General features: G+C 36.9%; 1 protein-coding gene across 2 annotated transcripts in view; it reads right to left on the bottom strand.

Moving 5' to 3' along the window:
- Positions 1-22870, bottom strand: part of LOC115222732 (voltage-dependent calcium channel type A subunit alpha-1) — a 998519-nt gene that overhangs the window by 224477 nt on the left and 751172 nt on the right. The window lies entirely within an intron of this gene.

The raw sequence follows: 22870 nt of genomic DNA on the forward strand, positions 1-22870 counted from the left end.
TTCTTCAAGACAAGGGTTCCTGGCCTTCTTCCATTAACCTCTGCTAACATTTTCAAAGTAAATTTCCTCTCATTGTTTTGCTTAGTAATTAAAGTTTACATTTCTAACCATGATAAAACAACTAACAAAGAGGAAATTTAAAATAACTTTTTCAACATTTTTAAGTTCAAGTAACAATAAAAATAACACACAACAATGTTATTTCACTAATGAATGAATGAATTATAAACAGACACCAAAGCCAAACAGTCTTTGAATTCGTTGGCTTCATTAACAACACAGTAATTAACAAATATATATCACAAATCAGCACACACAAAATCTTTTTAAGTTGAGTAATTCCCTGTTACTTAGTACTCAGAGTAGCACCACATTTACTCATGAGTATACTGTGAAAAATTAAATAGAAAATGTCAAGGTCAAACTGAAGGTTAGAGAGTATTATACTGGGGATGGGGTGGGGGTAAATAAATAGGGAGAAGAGAAACTATATTTATAAAGTGGCTGATGATGATAATGATGATGATGATGATGACTGTAACAAATGTCAGTGGGTCTTTGTCAGCCTCATTTTCATATTGAAACCTGACCCTGTCCAGATATAAAATGAGGTCAAGAGTATTGGAGTTGGGTTAAAAAGGAGTTGATGGGGGGGGGGTCTTGCATCGAAGATATGTCTAAAATGGCCAAAGACACACTCGTCAAGGAGAACCAAAAGATGAGAAAGACTAAAGGGTTTATTACTTACTTGAAGGTTGGACATAAAAATATAGGGTACTAACCCTCTTATCAGTTTGGAACATATTTTCTATCGATTCTGGAAACCTGGGGACATAGATTAACCCTTTGGAAGCAGAATTTGGAAGACAATAAGACCATAATTCTGTGTGTGTGTGTGTGTGTATAACAGAATGGACTAAGCAGAGAAAGGGCACACACAAGGATGGAAAGTGTTGCTGAAGAGATCACAGATATATGACAAAAGATTTCTGGACAATGGACACGAGAATAAGAACAGTAATAAGTGAGTGAAGAATAAATATATAGTGTGTGTGTTTATTTGGCAACGCAGGAAAAAAAAATGATGCAGGAGTGGCTGCATGGTAAGAAGCTTGCTTCCGGTTGAACAGTGAAGACGTCGAGCTTTGAGCTCCGTCCTAAAAGAAAAAAGAACAAAAGCAGTGTTTTTCACGCACCTGTTGAAGTCGTCACGCTGGTATGCAGCTGGCGAAAGTTGAACTGAAAGACACTCTACCGTTAGGTAAGACTTTTTGCTTTTTGAGTCCAGTAGGATTTGTTGCCTGTTCGTTTTATTTTTATGAACAGGTAAGTATTCCTTACTGGATTCGGAGCTTTTTGTCTGCCTTGCGGTGGACACGTGTGTGTTGTCTCACATAATTGTGAGAAATTGTATTTCAAATTTTTGTGCCCACGTGGATTAAAAGAATTGGCCAGGAGTACCTTTCGGCCGGAAATTTATTTCTTTGCCTGGATTTGAACTCTCTTTTCACAGCTATCATTTATTTAAAAAAAAAAACTTTATTTGAACTGTTAATTTTATTTTTTCTTCCCTTCTGTTGTGTCTTCTTTTGTTTTTTTGTGTATCTTTCTTTATTTGAAAACGTATTGATGAACTGTATTTGAACTTTTATTTTTAAAAAAATGGCAAAGGAAATATTAGTGTGGGAATTAACACCTCCCAAATCATGGCTAAAAGAGCTCGAAAGGAAGACGGTGCTGTTGAGGACTTATTCAAAGTCGCTCGATACCATAACCGTCTTCCCGAAAGCCACAATTTTGAAAGAGCTGGCAGAATACATGCCAGCTATTAAATTTATTTCATGGGGAGTCAAATTTGCAACGGTCTGGTTGCTATTTAACGCCCCCAAAGAAGCTTGCGATTTTGCAAGCCGGCCCCTCGAGGGGAAGGAAATAATGTTTCTTCCCAGTTATTGTGGGAAGAAGTTAACGAGGGCTTGGATCTGCGGCTTGCCACCCGGAATTGAGCCCAAGTGGATAGAGGACTCTATCCGCCGGGGTCTGGGTGGTAGCAGTACCAAGCTGCTCAACATAAAAATTTTGCCTGCGGCTGATTGGGAGGGGTCAAAAGCTGTGTTGACCCTATGGACCCAATCAGCTGAAAGTCTGGTTTTCCCAGATTTTTTGAGGATGGCCGGGTCTAGGTATCCGGTGATGCTCGAGGGACGCCCCCCCCCAAGTGTCACCTGTGCCTGTAGACCGGCCACATCAAGAAAAACTGCCCCAAGGACCAAAATAGGATCCTGGAGTAGTTAACAGAGGAACCACTCCCTGCTCCCTCAATGGAGGGAGAGAAGGAGGAGGATGTCGAGGAGGTGGAAACCTCCTCAAAAAAACGAAAGCGAAAGGTGGGCAAAGAACCCGAGAGATGTGGGAGAAAAGGAGGACCTGCTGGACACAGCAAGGGAACACCACCCTCCTGTGGCCCAAGGGAAAAAGAAAAGAAAAAAGAAAAACGGGACATTGCCAGCGGGTTGTGACATGCTGCTGGCGTGTCCCGATTTTCCTTTGGTGGGTGTGCTGCTGGAGGAGGAATTTTTAGTCCTCTTCCACAAGGGAGGAACCTTGCAAAATGAAATCAAAAAATTGATAGGAAGTGCCGGTGGGAGGGGCTTCTGTCCTACACGGAGAACCCTGAGTGGCCTTCGCAGGTGGCTGCGGAGGTCTTATGGGAAAACGATCTGTGTAGGATAACGAACTACTTCCCGAAGGACTCCTTCAGATATATGTTGAAACCTTTAAGTTCGGAATGGACCAGGTGCTTCGATGAAGCAAGGAGCCTGGCCGGGCGGAAAATTGAAGAGGTGTATTACCTCAAAAAGAGACTAAAAATGCAAAAAGTGAGAGGATTATTGCCTCGTCTTTGTGTTTTATTTTAAATTTTGAACTGTGTAAGAGGTTTATTGCCTCATTGTGCTTTAAAAAATAAAAAAGAAAAAAAGAACAATGTTTTTGAGAAGCGAAAGTCGGCGGGCGCTTTTCGTCTTCTCCCATCCTTATCATCCTTATATCATCATCGTTCATCCCATTAATGTCTCTGTCTAGCCCTCAAGCTTCTCTCTGTGTGCTGCCCTTGTGGCAAATTTAATGAAATAAAGAAGCTTGCTTTCCAACCACATGGTTCTGGGTTCAGTCCCACTGTGTGGTACTTTGGGCAAGTGTCTTCTACTATAGCCTTGGGCCAACCAAAGCCTTGTGAGTGGATTTGGTAGACGGAACCTGAAAGAAGCCCATCTGAAAGAAGTATATATATATACATGTGTGTGTGTGTGTATATATATATATATGTGTATGTATTTGTGTGTCCGTGTTTGTCCCCCACCATTGCTTGACAAATGATGTTGGTGCATTTTCATCCCCGTAACTTAGTGGTTCAACAAAAAAGACTGACAGAATAAGTATCAAGCTTACAAAGAATAAGTCCTGGGGTTGTTTTGTTTGACTAAAGGTGGTGCTCTAGCATGGCCACAGTCAAATGGCTGAAACAAGTAAAAGAATAAAAGAATCTTGAAATACAACAATATATATATATATTCTTTTGTTTGTTTCAGTCATTTGACTGTGACCATGCTAGAGCACCACTTTTAGTTGAGCAAATTGACCCCAGGACTTATTCTTTGTAAGCCTAGTTCTTATTCTATCGGTCTCTCTTACCAAACCGCTAAGTTATGGGTTGTAAACACACCAGCATTGGTAGCCAAGCAATGTTGCGGGGACAAAAACAGACACACAAATGTAAATATATATATACACATATATACGACAGGCATCTTTCAGTTTCTGACTACCAAATCCACTCACAAGCCTGTGGTTGGCCCGTGGCTATAGTAGAAAACACTTGCCCAAGGTGCCACATAATGGGACTGAACCCGGAACCATGTGGTGGTTGGTAAGCAAGTTACTTACCACACAGCTACACTTGCACCTATATATATATATATATATAAATTTAATTAGAGGATGTGTAAACCTCATGACAGGATAGTTTCATCCAATGAAATATTGGTTCAATACATATTAGTTTTGGGGAATGAATTTCCTCAAAATAATAGGTATATATAAAAACATAGTTCATATTCATTTAAAAGAAGAAAAGAAAATGGAGATTTGGAAGTTAATAATTGTTTACCATTAACAGCAAATTGGTTGTCTTCACTTACAGCCGTTTCAATTATTACTCAATAAGCATCAAGTTTACATTTATGTGACATGATCACAATATCATGTGCTCATGTCACATAAATGTAAATTTAACGTTTATTGAGTAATAATTGAAACGGCTGTAAGTGAAGACAACCAATTTGCTGTTAATGGTAAACAATTATTAACTTCCTAATCTCCATTTTCTTTTCTTCTTTTAAATGAATATGAACTACATATATATATATATATATTAATATATTAATACTTAGCAGAAACAACAGAGTGACTCAAGCTCCGAGAGTTTTGTGCATTGGCACTTATCAAACACACAAAACTCTCAGACCTGAAGTCATTCTGTTGCTTCTGCTAAATAAAAATAAAAATATATATAAACCCATATTTTGAGTTCCATTTTTCCTGTTTGCATTGCCATACATATATACATGTATATATATATATATATATATGTATGTATACACACACACACATACATACTATACATAAAAGTACTCATTCCAGAAATGGAGTAAGTTTGTTCTCTGTTGAACCGATCAACTATGGGATCAATTTAGAAATGTAATTATTGCATGAAGGATCTAGGATTCTCCAACCTTATCAGTAATGTGTGTAAGCTGGAATCAAATGCCTAACTATCCATTACTTTTGTACCTTTTCAATAATACTCTGCAACAACATACCAATTTAACTTGGCAACTAAAGTTTGGATTTGCAAATTGGATTGTTGACAATTTGTTCGAGTATGGATTGGCTGAGTTTCTACATCAATCACGGACCAGTTTTGTTACCCTGGATTGGCTGAATTTCTACATCAATCACGGACCAGTTTTGTTACCCTGGTTCATTTTCTTCTTCTCAGAGAACTTGTAAGTATTTTAAGCCTTTTTTCACTTGATACATATGCATGCACATGCCCACATGTGCGCATACACAGAGTAAACTCTGAATCGAACAGAGGCCTTTTGTGTGTGTGTGTGTGTGTGTGTGTGTGTGTGTGTGTCCATCAATCTGTCCCTCACTCGGTTTATCTTTACAGTAGTAAACCCCCCCCCCCCAAAAAAAAACAGTGTTGTTTATGCATCACTTTTATGTCCCATGACTTTATGGTTTCACAAACAAGGATCAAAGAAATAAGTACCTGATTGAAATAAGAGGGGAGGCAATATGGTCCCTAAACATTTAATGGTGTTGCCCCAGCATGGCTACAGTGCAATAAGTGAAATAGAGAATAACAGTTTATTTATTAATGTTCTTTTGTCCATTGACTTCAGACATGTAAGATTTAGAAGAATAAGCTTATAAGTTATCAAAATTAAATTTTCTTTACAAAGACAAAGAGATTGTTAAGAGAATGATGATATATTAAGACAATATTTCATTAAAAATTTAAATTAAGCAATTAAAAATTTAAAGCACAAAATATTAAAATAATAAATTTAAACAAATCTAAAATGTTAAATTAAAATTTCCTGAAGTTTTGAGCAAAATCATCATCATCATCATAATTTAACATCCGTTTCCCATGCTAGCATGGGTTGGATGGTTTGATGCGGTGCTGGCCAGCTGGAGAGCTGCCCATACTCCAATCATCTGTTGTAGCATAGTTTTTACAGCTGGATGCCCTTCCTAATGCCAACCCCTTTACAGAGTGTGCTGGGCACTTTTACATGCCACCAGCATCCTCTTCCTCCACATCGTCATTTTGGGGTTCATCCTTCCATGTTAACAAGGATTATATATATAACAAGAATATATTTAGGCAATGTTCAACAGTTGAATGCCGACCATTTTAGTTTGTTCTCATGGCACAGAGATATGATGTTTCTCCTCTAAAAATCGAGAAACCAAAGAAACCATAGCTAAGCGAGAGAAGAAATGTTAATTAAAATTACTGCCAAAGGAGAAAGACTCATTAGCTTAATGAGGAATTCTGGTTATGAAAGACAAGGGAGACAAAACTGATTCCTAATCTCAAAAGACTTCTCATAAAGAAAAGAGATGTAATTTTGAAGAATGTGTTGAAGCAAAAGTAGTGGATGTGTAACGTTTGGGTAGATGAAGAATGGAGCAGAGATGAAATGAAAGAATGGTTGGAAGAGGAATTAGTGATAGGAAACAACAGAGAGGATTGTGTTGGTATAGTCATGTGATGTGTAAAGAGGTTGACAGCTGGAAGAAGAAATGGCAAATAATCCAAGAAGAAGAAACTTGTAAGAGAGGTAGTCCAAGAAAGACATGGAACGAAGTCAAGAATGCTGATCTGAGACAAAACTAGATCTTATAAAGGAGATGAGAAGAAACTGTCACAAGTAACAAGGAGCTGTGTTGCAGAAGACATTTCCAATCTTTACAAATATGGAAAAACAAATGTAAAATAATAATGATACACTCACCTAAAACAAATGATGGAGTAGGAAAAAATCAGGGAATTATCTCTGAATTCATCAAAAGAAAATGGAAGCTGATGTGAGTTGTTTAAGAAGCCACAGCTGTTTCAAATTTCTTTCTGACCCAAAAAGGACAGTTTTATCAACAGAGGAGACTGAAGACTACTTTAGCAACACACAAGTTGTTGTTGTTGTTGATGGTGTTAATTAGTTGAGAAGATAAGAAGACAATAATGTAGTAATAAAGCGTTTGGTATTTCATCCCAGATATGGAAACCTTGTTTTTTTACAACGGCTTAGTGAGAAGGAAAAGGACTGGTCTTCTGAAACTGTTGGGAGGGGATTATCTTCAGATTAGAGATATGGTCTGAATACCTGCAACCGAGTGAGCCCAGCTAAAAGTGCTGAAACCTGGTGATGGATTAATTCTACACAAACAGGAACAGTCTTACCCCCCCCCCCCAACAGATGCTCAAAGTGTTTGGCTGATATTACAGTCAAGCAACTACGAAGAATATCTGTAACTCATGGAATTCCTAATTAAAAAATCAATGTTGCACTAACCAGACCTTAATGACTGTCATCCATGATATTATATATACAGATTCCAGGGAATAGAACATGGTTAAAAGGTTAGTGGAAGAACTTAAAATAGCAAAGACTTAATTAAGATGAGAAAGAGAAGATGGACAGGAGGAAGTAAACACTAAAATTTGAAGTCAATGTAGAAATAAATAAGCCATCAGATAAGTGTGTGCGTGTAGAGTATGAAGTGTGTGTATATATAACGAATAAGTGTGTACATGTATGTATATATATATATATATATATATATATATACACACACACCACATACATGCATATATATATATATATATATATATATATATACATACATGCATATATGGGTACAGGACATCACCAATGATGCAAACATGAAATATGTAAACAAATGAGGGGAAATGAGTGAAATATATATATATAGAGAGAGAGAGGAGAGAGAGAGGAGAGAGAGAGAGGAGAGGAGAGAGAGAGGAGGAGAGAGAGAGGAGAGAGAGAGGGAGAGAGAGATAGAGAGAGAGAGGAATAGAGAGAGAACATGTAAATGGTTGGATAGAATCCCTTATGATATTTAAAGTCCATACTTTCCAAATTCTAACCCTGTTAAGGCCAAGTTTGTCTTTCATCCTTCTGGGATCAATAAAGTTTTAGTCAGGTTCTCGTCTTCATTTAATATTTCTATAAAATATAAAAGACAGCAAGTTAGCACACCATGCATCTAACTTGACATTCTGAGTTCAAATTCTGCCAAGGTCGACTTTGCATTTCGTCTTTTCAAAATCAATAAAATAAGTATCAATTGAGCATTGGAGATGATGTGATTGACTTACCCCAACCCTTAAATTGCTGGCCTTGTGCCAAAATCTGAAATCAATATTTCTATAAAGTATCATAGATATGTTGAGAATTCCAACAGACAAGCACTGAACATAAGGAGTTACAGAAACCAAGAATCTTCAAGAAACTAGCATCAGAGTATTAGCCATAACTGTTTCAGTCTACAACAGACTATTATTGTATCTATTATGTAAGGTCGTTGGTGTTAGGAAGGGCCTCCATGCCAAAACAGTGAAACCTGGTGCAGCCTTCTTGGTTTGCCATCTCCTGTCAAACCCTCCAACCCATGCCAGCAAGGAAAATGGACACTAAATGATGATGAGGATGACTATTGGATTGGTAACCATTTCCAGAAACACTAAGTCATCCTTGTAACCAGGAGTCGGGTGATAACCTTTACCAAAAGGATTGACAACCAAGACACATTTTGTGGCTCTATTGCCATTGAAACATGACTTCTTCAAACTGGAATTATTTAAAAAATTAATTGAGCATTTGGAAGGATTTAGCAAAATAACAAACTTTGTCATTATTAAGATAATCTTAAGAGTATAAAATATATATATATTGATATATTAAGCTGGTGTATGGAACATTGGACCATAACTGAAGACATATTGGTATATTAAGTGGAATGTAAGTTAACAAGTGTACTTTGCATAAAATTATGATGGACAGTTTCATTGAAATCAAAACACTTTAAAAGAGGAGAATAAAAGCAGAGCAAGTGTCAGGTTTTTGGATATCAAAAGGATTACTAACTGCTAAACATGACATTCATAGCAGACTATAGCAGATCCATGTTTTGTTTTACAAACTTCGATTCGTCTTTCAAAACTAGTTTGACTGGTTCAAAGCTTCCCACCTACAAATGGTTGAGAAGTTGGTTTTGAAACTGCAGGCTCAGGATTTGATTTCATTGCATAGCACCCTGAATAATTGTTTTCGAATATAGCATCAGGTTAACCAATACTTTGTAAATAAATGGAATTTGATAGAGGGACAATGTGTAGAAGCCCAATGGAGGAGGGACTGTTCCTGGTTCATTTTTGGATTTAGTAGATTTAATCTACTGTACAATTTAACATCACCATTGGTCACTTTGGGTGCTATTAGTCGAATCCACTTTGTCACAAATGTTTGGCTCTTGTTGAAGTGGTACCTCACAAGCATTTCGGTTATGGCAGAACATGCATGTCTAAAGTGTTACATAATGGGATCAACCACTAAAAGCACAGAGGTGTAAAGTTTTAATCCCAGCAACCAACTTAGAGAATGTACCTCCAATTATCCTTGAAACTACATAAATTGGAAGAGCTCAACTTTCTGGAACAATCTGGTTTGATCATCAGGCATCTCAACTAAATATTTAACCCTCTTGATACTAACCTGTCCAAGACCATCCCTGGTTCATCACTTTATAATCTAAAGTGATCTAAATTAAAATCTTCCATCAAACTTTCATCTTAATTTTTGTTCTAAACACCAGCTGAGTGATGAAAAACTTATTCAAAACTAAATTCTTCAATATTTTCAAAATTAATCGAAACAAAAGCAGCCCATTTCAACAGAAGTGTTGTGAGAGAAGCTAAGCTCCTGATCGTGAGATCTAACTCAACTTGCTGCATTAAAATTTATCATTGGGCAATACATATTATATCCCTTAACTACAGCACCTTAGCTAAAAAACAACTGATACCTCTGTAGCCAAAGGAATATTCAGCAGCAAAAACCAGCTGTTGCAATTGTTTAGAACTGTGCCATAATAACAGGAAGTAAAAGATTTAAATAAATGATTCATATAAATTGGTATGGATCGAAAGAGTTGTTTGGTTGCCAAAGACAAACAGCCAGGATGTCACATACATCACAACTTGGGGCTTCTTAACCCCTCAGCTTTATATACATTCACATTTTATCCTCTCCAGATTACTGAAAGGTAACTTCCATTCTAGTGAGAGATAAAACCAAGATAAAACAATCCAAAATCCGCTGCAAATATCCCAGATCAATTACATTCTTTTAAGTCCTGCAATTTTCAGGGATAGCATAGCTCCCTTTTACACAGACTATATCTAGTAATACAGGGTTACCCTAGCTCTCTTTTTGCCTGTACTTAAAAATACTCTTGCTCCCTCTTACATAGACTATACAACAACTCCCTATACAGGGTTGTCACGCTAGATCCTTCTTATATATAGTCTGTACCATGTGATACAGAGTTACCACTACTTCATAAACAGGGCTACCAGTGCTCCCTCTCATACAATGCGTATCGAGTGTTAATAATTGCCATCTGCTACAAAGATGTTGGTTGTAATCAATAGGTTCAATATTATAGAATTTTGAAAAAAAAAATCAAACCTAATCAAATATGTTGCCCATCCTGTAATATAGAAAGGAGAATGAAAGAGAATTGGAGTCTGTAATATAATTAGTGTTAGATAACGAATGGAGAAGACAAGAGAATAAATGTGTTGTGTACGAGAGCATGTAATAAAAGCAATATCATATATAAATAATGGGACAGGGTGAAGTGTGTGTGTGGTGGGGGATGGAGGTGTAGAGCAACATCTGGTTGACAGAGAGTAGCTTGGTATTGCAACCAGTGAACTAGGTTGTCGATCAATGGTTGCCAGGTGACAGAGCGTTGATATATGCACACAGTATCAAAGAGCACCAGTGTAAACAGATGCTAGTAGTGCAGCACCTCTACTGGCATCTAGCTGTATATTAGCAGCACTTTACAAATATTGCAGTCGCAACACTTTGACGGTAAATACTGACGGCTGCTACAGTCAACTTCAACAAAAGCCTGTAAAGCTATTTGCTTGGAAAGAGAATCATGTTAAACCTTAATATTTAACCCCTATTTACAGTATTCAACCTTTTTTGTTGTTATAACGGATATTGAAAGCATCAAGAGTAATCAATTCCATATTTATGTATATATTAAGTGATGTGTATACATGAATATATAGTAGTATGTATGTGAAGGAAGACTTAAGTCTCTGCTACAATAATGTCTCCACTCACACACACAGCCACATACATTAGCAGATCTTGAGAGAAGAGGCAGACTTAATAAGTATCGTTTTCAAATCACTTGATGTAGATTTGTGATTTAGTCAAATAGATTTTAAAGTCACTGAACACACTTCTCAAGCAGACTTCTTCTGCTGGTGAAGCTAAATCATTAAATATACTTGTACATTAATTAATATCAAAATTAAGAATGTCGGACATAATTCTTAATAAAATTGCAGATTGTATTTATTTAAGTCATCTTCACAACTACAGGCTTGAAACAAATGAGACAAACAATAAATATCACTTCAATAAATGAAGGAGAAAATGTTTATTTTTTCAGCAAACCAGATTTATAATGAAAGTTTTCTGGATTTGCTAATTACAATGTTGATGTAAAGGTTAACTTAACCTCCAAGTTAGCAGATTCTTTGTTTCATGCTTTAAAAGATGAAGTGCCACCCTCCCAGCATCTCCAAAATTATTCCTGAGACGGGTAGGAAGGAAGCTATCTCAGACAGTGACAGAATCAATTCTGCTGCAAAAAGTACCTAAATACCCATTGGTTGCATTCAATCAAGTGATGACTTCACTTAAAAGACTTTCATTGGCCTTAAGGCTATAAAAGTTGGGGCAAAAACCTCAAGCATGTAGGTGTGGACTTCTTAACCCCACAACCATACTCAGAAAAAAAGAAAAAGAAAGAAACTCTTAACTTGAAGAACATGGCAAGAATCTGACTTTCTTTTCATGTCAAATTCCTGTTAGAATGGAGTGAAGAGACGGGGAAAAAAACCTGTATTTCTTTTATCAGCCAGAAGTTTGAATTTAAATGTATTTTATTATTGGGGATTAATAAGAAGTGAAAGCTTTAATTAATATCTGATGTTAATTATCACTGAGTATGTCTTGTATAAGAGGAAGTCACACTGCTGTTACACAAAGTGTTCAACTTTAACCCTAGTTCAACCCTGGGTCAGTAAACCTTATGATCAAAGGTATTACATCCATACCCATCACATTGTTTAGGGGGTCTTCTTGACTACTTTATACCTTACATATGTACTTTTCCATTTCTTAAAAAACTAGAGACAGAGGATGGGATTAGAGAGGGATTTAATTACTATTGCTTGTAGGTTGAGTTACTACCTAGAGGCTCCCTTATTGGCACGTTGTTTAGCCCCAGGTCAGCTCTGATCTTGATCGCACAGATTTATGAGAATGACATTCCAAGCATGTCCATGTCTAAGACTGCATTAGACAATGTATACTTTTTTTTAAATGACAGTAGGTGTAATTTGAAGGAGATTTGACTGCTATTTTCCCCAGGTTAAATGACCATGTACAGGCTCCCTTGTTTATTCATAATAATTGATGGAATAAGTGGAAGGAGAGAAAGAGAGTGAGAGAGAAGTGTGTGTGTCTGCATGTGTGTGTGTAATTGTGTGTGTGTGTGTGTGGGGGGGGGTATGTGTACCACATGCATATGTTTGTGTGCATGTATACATCTGTAGATATGTATGTATACATGTGTGTGTATGTGTGTGTGTATGTGTGTGTGTGTGTTGTGTGTGTGTGTGTGTGTGTGTGTGTGTGTGTGTGTGTGTGTGTGAATGTGACTGTGCAAATCTATGTACATGTGAGTGTGTATGAGTAGTGTCAGGCTAACATAGCTGACATTTCCTCTCCAACCACAATAAAAGACTAATTGTAACAGGTTCAGAAAGATAATGATCAGAATATAGAAAATGTTAAAATATTTTCATCCACAAATATCAGATTTCCATTCGTATAATTCCCATATCCCACCCATCCTGTCTCAATATTGTACAAATGTGTTTTAGATGCTGGCCTCTACATCCACAACTGACCCTGATGCTGTAGAGGCCAGCATCATAAACTGTTTAGAATTCATAATTTATCAAACTTTCAACAGACTAATGCTGCAACTGGACTGCAGTCATCTTGGGGCAGTGCCTTCCTTAAAAGTTTAACCAATCAATCATATATTTAATTCAACCTGCTTGTTTATTGATCTTGTATATAAGTTTAAGGTAAATATTATTCATAGATTTATTATAGTTGTTCTGCTTTATTCCATAATAAAAACCAGTGACCTTTTCCTAATAAACTCATCCCAAACCTCCTTAGGCCTCTAATGCATTCACTTTCTTCTTCGTATGATCTTAGGTTTCACCTTCAGCCCACTGATCTCTTTATTTTAATCTATTTTAAACATGGCATTCACACCAAAATATATTACAACTAAAGCTCTCTCTCTCCCTCTCTTCTACCTTTCAACACCTCACCATCTCAAATATAATCCTCTGTAATAAGCAGCTATCAAATGAAAAACGTTTGCCTTAGAAACTTTCTCTTCTCTTTCACTTTTATATTGTTATTTAACCCTGTCTCTCTCCCCACCCACATACATCTACACATATATTATAAATCAAATATAAACCAAATCTAATACAAGTAAAACTAGCAACAGAAAACTCCTCCTTAATGAAATGTCCAACTCCTGTTTCCTACTTCCCTCCAACACGTCCCATACCTTCTCCATTTCCTAAGAACATATTTATTTACTTATTCTGTGACTCAATCTCATTTCACATTTGTTCAATGAGGTCAACAGGTTGAAACATGCAGCGGTTTGTTGCGAATCATTCAATTTCACAAATAAACATTTATTGTGGGTGACTTTGTGACTTTGTGACGTCTGACATCCTTTATTAACAGGGTAACTAAAAACAGCATTAATAATACCCAAGCTATGCTATATGTGAGTGTATGTCAATCTATGTACTGCAGCCTTCTTTCACCAGCAACTATGATCTCAGAGCACATCTCATGTTCTCACATCTCTGTGGTGTCAGGCAGACACACCCCTCCCCACCACCACTCGGCCCAGCCATTCCTTCAACCAGCAGAATATCAACAATGTGGGACAATTGGAGGCAGAAAGGGTTGCACCAGCACCACTTGGTTGGTCCTCATTTACAACTGAAGAGACTGGAGCAATGGGAAATGAAAAGCCTTGCTCAAGGATACAACACCTTGCCAAATCCAAAACACAAACCCCACCCCACTGGTCAACAGCCCAACCCCCCACCCACAAAACCAGCTGTAGTATGACTGGTCAAGAAGTTTACTTTACAACCATGAGATTCCAGGTTCAGTCCCACAGTATAGCACCTTGTGACTTAGGCTGACCCCATGTCTTGTGAGTAATATTGGGGAGATGGAAACTGAAGAGAAGCCTGTCGGATGAATAGTATCTGGAATTCAAAAGGACTGGCCTTGTTACACATGGGTATCATGGTGATCCTGCTTGGGAGTTATGTTAAGGGTACATAGGTCTGTGGAGTACTCAGCCACTTACAGATATTATTCAATGAGAATAGAATTCAGTAAAACGAACAACTGCAAAGTTATAATAGAAACTGATGGGGGACCATCCACACATATTTTATAAATGTACGTATAACTGTATGCGTGCCTGGATGGATGGATAGATAAATGAATAGATAGATTAGATAGATAGATAGATAAATAGACAGAAAGCCAGACAAATAGATACACACACATCTATAGATATAAAACTCAACTTGTGTGTCTGTGTGTGTGTCTGTATGTTTAACTTCCCGGCACATCTCCTCCTAGCCAACAAATCGTAGAACCACCAAAAATGGGTCACTTAAAGTTTAGGCAAATGAAAATTGAACTGCACTATTTCTGTTCCAAAATTCATCTCACAAGTGCAAAAATCGGTAATGTGTTTGTTTAGGCCTTATCCCATGCATTGAATAGTGAGCTGTTTGATGTGAACAGTCAGCTGTTTGATGTGAACTGTGTTCACCACGCGTGCAAGTATGCGTAAATTGTATGAAAAATAAAAAATCAAGATATAAAAACGAATCGCCATAAACATTGAAGAAATTCAGCAAAGAAATGAATTTTCGGGATGTAGCCTGGAGGGTTTTTTCATATTAATCATTTGGACTTTTGGAACACATACCAATTGTTTTCATAACATTTTTAATGCTTTGAATTAAATGTGACCATTTTGCGTTGAGTCTGCAGTTTGAATCACTTTAACCAAATTTTAGCAGGCCGTATTTTTATCATCATGATACATCGCCAGCGACTCCCTGAAACTTTCCCCTGAAATCCCCGTTGAGAAATACTGATCTAAAAGAATAATTCCACAATGCAATTATTTGATCAACAAAAATTTATGAAACACTTCTACGTACTTCCTATTGAGGAAATGGAACTCATAAGCGCAAAAATAGAGGGCATTAAATGCTTGATTTTAAAATCAAAATAATTGAATTTTGATTGAACTTCATCCAAGTTTAGCTTAATTTGCGAGTGCATAGAACGCATGAGCTGGGCAATACTGCGAGTAAATATATATAAATATGCATATAAACATATATGCATAAGTGCATGTGTGTGAGTGATGAGCCTCAGCACATTTTCTGCCAACCCATTTCCACTTGCAAGATATTGGATAACTCAAAGACATAGTAGGAGACGCTCTATGAGCTGTGCAGTGGAATTGAACCTAGTACTACATGGTTGTAGAGTAAGCTTCCTAACCAGCATCTGCAACAAAACACAGAATTATCTAATTTGGCAACAGAAATAAAAGCTGTGTGTCTGTAGTGAATTATTAAGTGTTAGATCTCTGAGGAATCAAATGCCAAAATGGTAAAATAGACTGTAGCAGACATAGAATAGAGGAAATTGTTAGCAGCTCCAGTGTTAAATATAATTAACATTGCAGAAATTAGAATCAAGTAAAATATATATACTAACGAAGAATGTCTGGACAAAATATATACTAACGAGGAATGTCTGTGATTCTGTTGTCTAATAACCATAATGCTTGGCCAACTCATTCTATGACACTCATTATCGTGTCAGAGATTCATATTGTTATATAATTACATCATTATATCAATATAGATCTATTATTATTATGATTATTATTATTATTGAGTGAGAGAGCAGTGCATGCCATCAAAGTGACACTGGGTTACAAATATATGAAGCCCAGTATACTCATCATGACTACCTGTCTGATAAGGGTACACCAGGCGCATGCATCACAACCATATGTGTGCAACATAGTGATCTAATATCAAGATAAACAGTGCATGACCTTGCAGGTGGGGCCCAGTTAGAATTTTCTTTAGGTCAAGTAGTGTTTCCCAGTCAAAAGGTCTCTGAATAAGGGTTGTTTAAGAATGTTGAAAGAACCACCCATGTTTCCAGAGGTGAATTATTCAAACCCCAAAGAATCCCTCTCAACACATGGCTATGATGCTCCCCCACTACTTCTGCTCGTGATCAGAGATGCACATATCGTCAGCCACTAAGGGACTTGCTCAACTGGTTATGGTCAAACAACTGACAAGCAAATCTGTGGTATTGAGCAGAATATTTGCTGTAGCCCATCTTTTATACCAAGACAAAACAATATACATGATAACACTTCCAATCAGTTCAGATCAAAAGCCTTGAGTGCCAGTGCATCATCATCATCATCATCATCACAGCATGATGATGATGATGCTGTATTGTTGTTATAGATTTATAAAATAAATTCTTTGGAGATTTCATTTGAAGAATTAAGACTAGAAATGTAGGACCAGATAATGGACTTATCATCATATATCCTGTTCAACTGTTTCAGTGTCTTTCAGAGATAAAGATACTTGGGGATCACTGCTGTTCACAGAAACACTGCTAACTTTGGGGTTTCAACTCTTAATATAAGAATAGCATCAAGAAGGTTCAGTTGTAGTCTCTTGCAAGAAGAAACTTAGGAAGCAATATTGGAGTCAATCAAATTGATTCCAATATTCAACTGGTACTTTGTTGCAGGTTTTATAGCCTCACAAGCTGGATGGTGCCCCCACTAATACTGGTGGCATGAAAAAAGTACCCAGTCCATGCTGTAAGGTAGTTGGCATTAAAAAGGGCATCCAGTTGTAGAGGCCTTACCAAAGCAGACACTGGAGCAATACTTGGGCTCATCGGATTCTGTCAGACAGTCCAACCCATGCCTGCAAATGGTAATCTTCAACTACACAAAGAAAGGAATTATATTTCAGTCCAGTCACAAACAATTTCACTGGTAGGTCATTTCAAAAAAATACAATCAAAGAATTACTACAATACATACTACTACTGCTACTTGTACAACAAACACACATCAGCAGAAACAGATACCTATTTGAAAATGAAACTGGAAGAACCTTAATTTCAAGTGAAGAATGCAAGAAAAACCACAGCCATCACTCAACAGTCAGTACAACTAAAAACTAAGGTCTTACTAAGTGTCTCAGGTATCTATATAGATGAGAGAAGCTCTCCTACCTTTAACCCAGTCATACTAGTCAGTGGTGGCCATAGGCATGGCTTCGTTCTGATGGCCAAATAGATAAAATAAATGAAAAGGCTGCACTGAGGAGGGTTAAAAAGACTAAAACATGTTTACAGTTATCTCCCATCCCAGAATAAATGAGAGCCACTGAAGTAATGTTTTCTTCTTCTCACAATATAATGTTAAATAATTAATTTGATGATTTATTTCTTTACCATGTTAATTATGAGGATACTAACTATACTAATAGAAATACAAATTGGAAATGACCCCTAATTCTGGTTATCAGTCAATGTCTACAAAAATCTGCATCTTCATCAAAACCAATTTCAAAGTCAATGAAATGAAGACATCATCATCATTATCACCAGAGTTGTCAATTAAAACTAATCCTTCTTAACATGAATGTTTCGTTCTTGGAATCTGTCCACAAACAACCATTCACTTTTTTCTAGCATTATCTTATTTAATCTCTTTCCAATCTGAACAAGACTGTGGCTGTCAGAAGACAAGGGATCAGCTTACATTTTTAATTTTAATACATGGATTATTGTCAAGGTGACAGTAAGTGGACGATAGAAAAAAGTCCTTTTGGACACAAAGGATTCTTCAATCTTTTTTTCCCTAACAATTATGGAAGAGTTTTAAACCTTTAAAATATCTTAATAAAAAAGGAGAACAGTTGTAGGTGAAAAAGACTCGAAGCCTAAGGTAGACACGTTATTGATCACATCTTTTATGATGCAACCAATTATTTCAGATTTCAGATGTTCAAATTCATTTAGTCCTTGATTTTTACGTCCATTTGTTTAACACATGTTGGCATGGGTGACACAAACAGGGTTTTGAGGGATTGTTTTATAGCCAAATGCTTTTCCTCATGCTAACCCTTATCACCTCTCTCGGATAAGGTATTTCTTATCGTACATGGCTTCAAAGGCAACAAGTAAGCAGATAGATTAAGTGGCGGTGGCGGTGGCGGTGGCATCATCATCATCATCATCATCATCATCATCAACAACAACAACAGCACTTGTATGATTTTCTGCACACAACAAGCTTCTTTTCAGTTTCCCATCTATCAAATCTACTCATAAGGCTTTGGTTTGCCGAGGGTCATAGCACAAGCCTCTTGCCCAAGGTGACACACAAAGGGACTGGAACAGAAACCTTGTGGTTAGGTTTCCAACCTCACTTGCATGTCTTATGTTCTCACAAAGTATTCTGTAATGTTGTGACATTATGAGTGACAATTATAGGACGATTAATTACATTAATCTAACGACTAAATAAGAGAAAACAGCCAAATTAGGGGCCAGAGAATCCAATAAGAAAAAGATTGTTACTGAATTGATTTGGCCCCAAATGTAACATTTACACCTTCGTAGGAATCAAACAATTCCCTGTAAACATATATATCAACAATATACAGACATGCATGCATGCATACATACATACATACACACACACACACACATATATATCCTCATTTCTGTAGAAGAGTTTTCCTTTTATACCATATATGTACGCGTATGTGTGGTATATAACCCCACCACACACACACAGGGTAAGAGTATTTGGATAATACCAAGATAAAAGATTTGTTATTTTTCATATATTTCATTGCCAATATATTTGACATTAATATAATCCTATAAAACTGAGCAAACCAGTACCACATACACAACCTAGAAAAGGACAAAGGAATTCCTTGCTTGTGGGTGGAATTTCACCTGCATTAAAATTTGAAATCACTCATTGAAAATAACATAAAAATCGTCCATGAAAGAAATGGCTTAAACTTTCAGACCTACAAGAGTAAATTTCATATATTTATGAATCTGTGAAATTAAAGATTTGTTATTTTACACAGAGCAGGTATCCGTAAAGGATGAAGTTATTCTCAAACCAGCTACATTATATGTATGTATGTATATATATATATATATATATATATATATATATATATATATATATATATATATAATATATATATATATTATATATATATATATATGTATATATATGTATATATATATATTATATATATATATATATATTATATATATATATATATATATATATTATATATATATATATATAATATATATATATATATATATATATATATATATATATATATATGTATGTATAGATAGATATAGGCAAATCAAAATTAAAAACAAAAACAGGAAAAAATTATGAAAGTCAAAAGGACATACACAGTGAATATATTATATTGATGTTGAGAGAAAGCTTAAGATGGAAACAAAGGGATGTGACATTTTGAGCATGGCTCTTCATCAGAAAGAGGAAAAAGTCCGAAGGGAAGGAGACAAGTAGTCTGAGAAAAGCATGTGTCTTGTAACACGGCTGACAAAGAACTGTACGTGTGTGTATATATAAATATATTGTCATTTAACATCCACTTTCCTTGCTGGTATGGATTGGAGAAATACACACATACATACATATATATATATATATATATATATATATATAATAATAAAGGGGATAGAAAGAATTTTTCTAGCCTTTATGCTGAAAATGGATGCCAAATTCTCTCACCACTTACAAAATCACAAATTTACACGCATGCTGAAATCAAAGTAGCAAGCTAACTGAAATTAATAACAATATAGATAGCCCTGAATTAGCTAATTTCTGGATTTGCCCAATGGCTTTTCCTTCTTCAGCAAGGCACACATACAGGAAATATTTATTTCCTGTATGTGAGCCTTGTTGAAGAAAGAAAAGCCATTGGCAAATACAGAAATAGGTTAATCCAGGGCTATCTATATTATTAATTTCTGTTAGCTTGTTACTTTGATTTCAATATGTGTGTAAATTTGCGATTTCTTCCTATGCCCTTAATTATAATTATATATATAATTTCACCTTAATTGAGTCTTTTTATATGCTGGCCGCTGATGAAATTGTTTTTTTAAAATTTTATCCTTTGTTATTGTAATTGAAAAATATATTTCAGCTGTGTAACATGTTTCTCTTGGACTATCTCCTCTTTTCTCTTTGTGATGAAGAGCCATGCTTCAAACATCATCCATCCCCTTCTTTTGGCCATCTTAAACTTTCTCTGAGCATCAATATGATATATTCACTGTGTACATTCTTCTGAATTTTGTTTTTAATTTTTTTTCCCATATATATATATACACTCACACAGAGTTTGCTCTTTAGGATATTTCCTTCATCAGCTGTCAACAGGTGATCATGATATCTGCCACTACCACACCCTCCAGCACCAACCAACCAACCAACCAACCAGCCAGCCAATACTGATACCACTACAGGATCCCTGTGACCCTACACAATAGCAATTTTCTCTCCCTCTCTTGTTACCCTTTCAATAACCAAACAAGGATGGTTTGTTAATAATTTTATTTAGTTACAGGAATTCAAAAGTGGGTGCTCATGGGAACTGCTATATGCTGATGACTTGTTCTTATTGCAGAATCTTTAGCAGAATAGGAGAAGAAATTCCAGGCATGGAAACAAAACCTGGAATCAAAGGCCCTTAAAGTTAACCTAGTTAAGACCAAAGATGTTGTTAGTAAGAAAGAAGATAAAACTCTTTCCATCAGGTAAATGGCCCTGCTCAGTATGTAGGAAAGGAGTTGGAAGAAATTCCATTCACTGCATCCAGTGTAATCTATGGACACAGAAGCGGTGCAGTAGAACCACAGGTAGATTTGTAGACAAAGTCATCTTTGTATGTGGCAGATGTGCAGGAAGAATAAGCACTAAGAGCACACGGGACTTAGATTCTCTGAAATGCCCAGGAGGCTCTCTACAGGTTGTAGTTTCTGTTACCTAGGTGACCAAATTAGCAGTGGTGGAGGATGCTCTGAAAATATTGTTTTTAGAATAAGAATTGGGTGGAGGAAGTCCAGAGAGCAGCAAAAGGATTCTCTCTCAGAGTGAAAGGTAGACTATATGATGCTTGTGTGTGAACGGCTATACTCCATGGTAGTGAGACAGGGGCTTTGAATGCAGAAGATATTCGTAGACTGGAGAGGAATGAAGGTAGTTCTGCTCCATTGGATGTGCAACATCAGTGTGCATGACCGACAAAGTGCAAATGGATTGAGAGAAAATGTATTGGGCATAAGAAGAATCAAATGTAGCATGCAAGAGGACAGCTGCATAAAGAAGTGCTGATAACTGAAAGTAGATGGTACCCACAGAAGAAGGAGACCCAGGAAGACATGGAATGAAGTGGTAAGGACCGATCTCAGGATGTTGGGCCTCACGGAGGAAATGACAATGGACCAAGATGTCTGGCAATATGAAGTTCTAGAGAAGACCCACCCACAACAGTGAAACTGAGTTCTAGAAGCGCTGTGAGTCCCACCCACACTTAACAAGAAACCGTCTCACACACACACTATCACAACAAACCAAACTACATCTCTTCTGGAGTAAAGATTATTTGCCAACATAACATGGCAGTCCTGGTTTAGGATGAATGTTGCTGTAATTTAGTACTGTTGCTGAATAACTCTTGTGAGATTTGCAAATAGTAATTTTCTAATACATCTCTTCTCTTCCTCACATTTCCCCCTTCATGCACTTGGTTTACCTCCCACTCCCCAATCCTGTCCTCTTGGCCCTGTGCCACTGTATCATTGCTCTTTAATCGCAATATCCTACCACTTATATTATGGAGTTCAAACCTCAAGGATATGCCCTGGCACTTACCACCATCTATATCTCTCTCTTCTTTTACTCAACCATCCCATTTATATTCTGATCCCTGTCCCTTGTCAGTATGCCCAGCACTTTGCCACCACCCCTATCCCGCTGTCTCCCACTCTCTCTCTCTCCCCTCCTTCTCCTGCACTTCCCTCAGTTTGGGTAACCGTATGTTTCCTTTGCAGCAGTGCACCTGTTTCTATTTCTCTGCCTCATTATAACCTTTCATCATCGAACACAAGAACACCTCCTCCAATGCCCCCTCCCCTCTCAAAAGCGGATTTTTTTTCTGTCCTGCAAGTCACTTGGTGGCTCTGTCAGTGCAGGTGCTACTTAAAAACACTCAGTCCACACTGTAAAGTGGTTGGCATTTGGAAGAGCATCCAACTGTAAAAAACCTTGCCAAAACTGACCTCGCTTGTGCTTGTGCCATGTAAAAAGCAATAAGTCCACTCTGCTAAGTGGTTGGTGTTAGGAAGGGTATCCAGCTGTAAAAACCCTGCTAAAACAGTTACAGAAGTCTGATGCAAGCTTCTGCCTGGCCGGCTCTTGTCAAACCATTCCACCAATGCCAGCATGGAAGGCAGATGTTAAATGCTGATGATGATGATGAAGAAAATTAAAAAAAAGACTCCGCCGGTTACGACGACGAGGGTCCCAGCTGATACGATCAACGGAACAGCTTGCTCGTGAAATTAACGTGCAAATGGCTAAGCATTCCACAGACACGTGTACCCTGAACGTA

This window comes from Octopus sinensis, linkage group LG21 (assembly GCF_006345805.1).
Source record: "Octopus sinensis linkage group LG21, ASM634580v1, whole genome shotgun sequence".
In the NCBI taxonomy this organism is placed as follows: domain Eukaryota; kingdom Metazoa; phylum Mollusca; class Cephalopoda; order Octopoda; family Octopodidae; genus Octopus; species Octopus sinensis.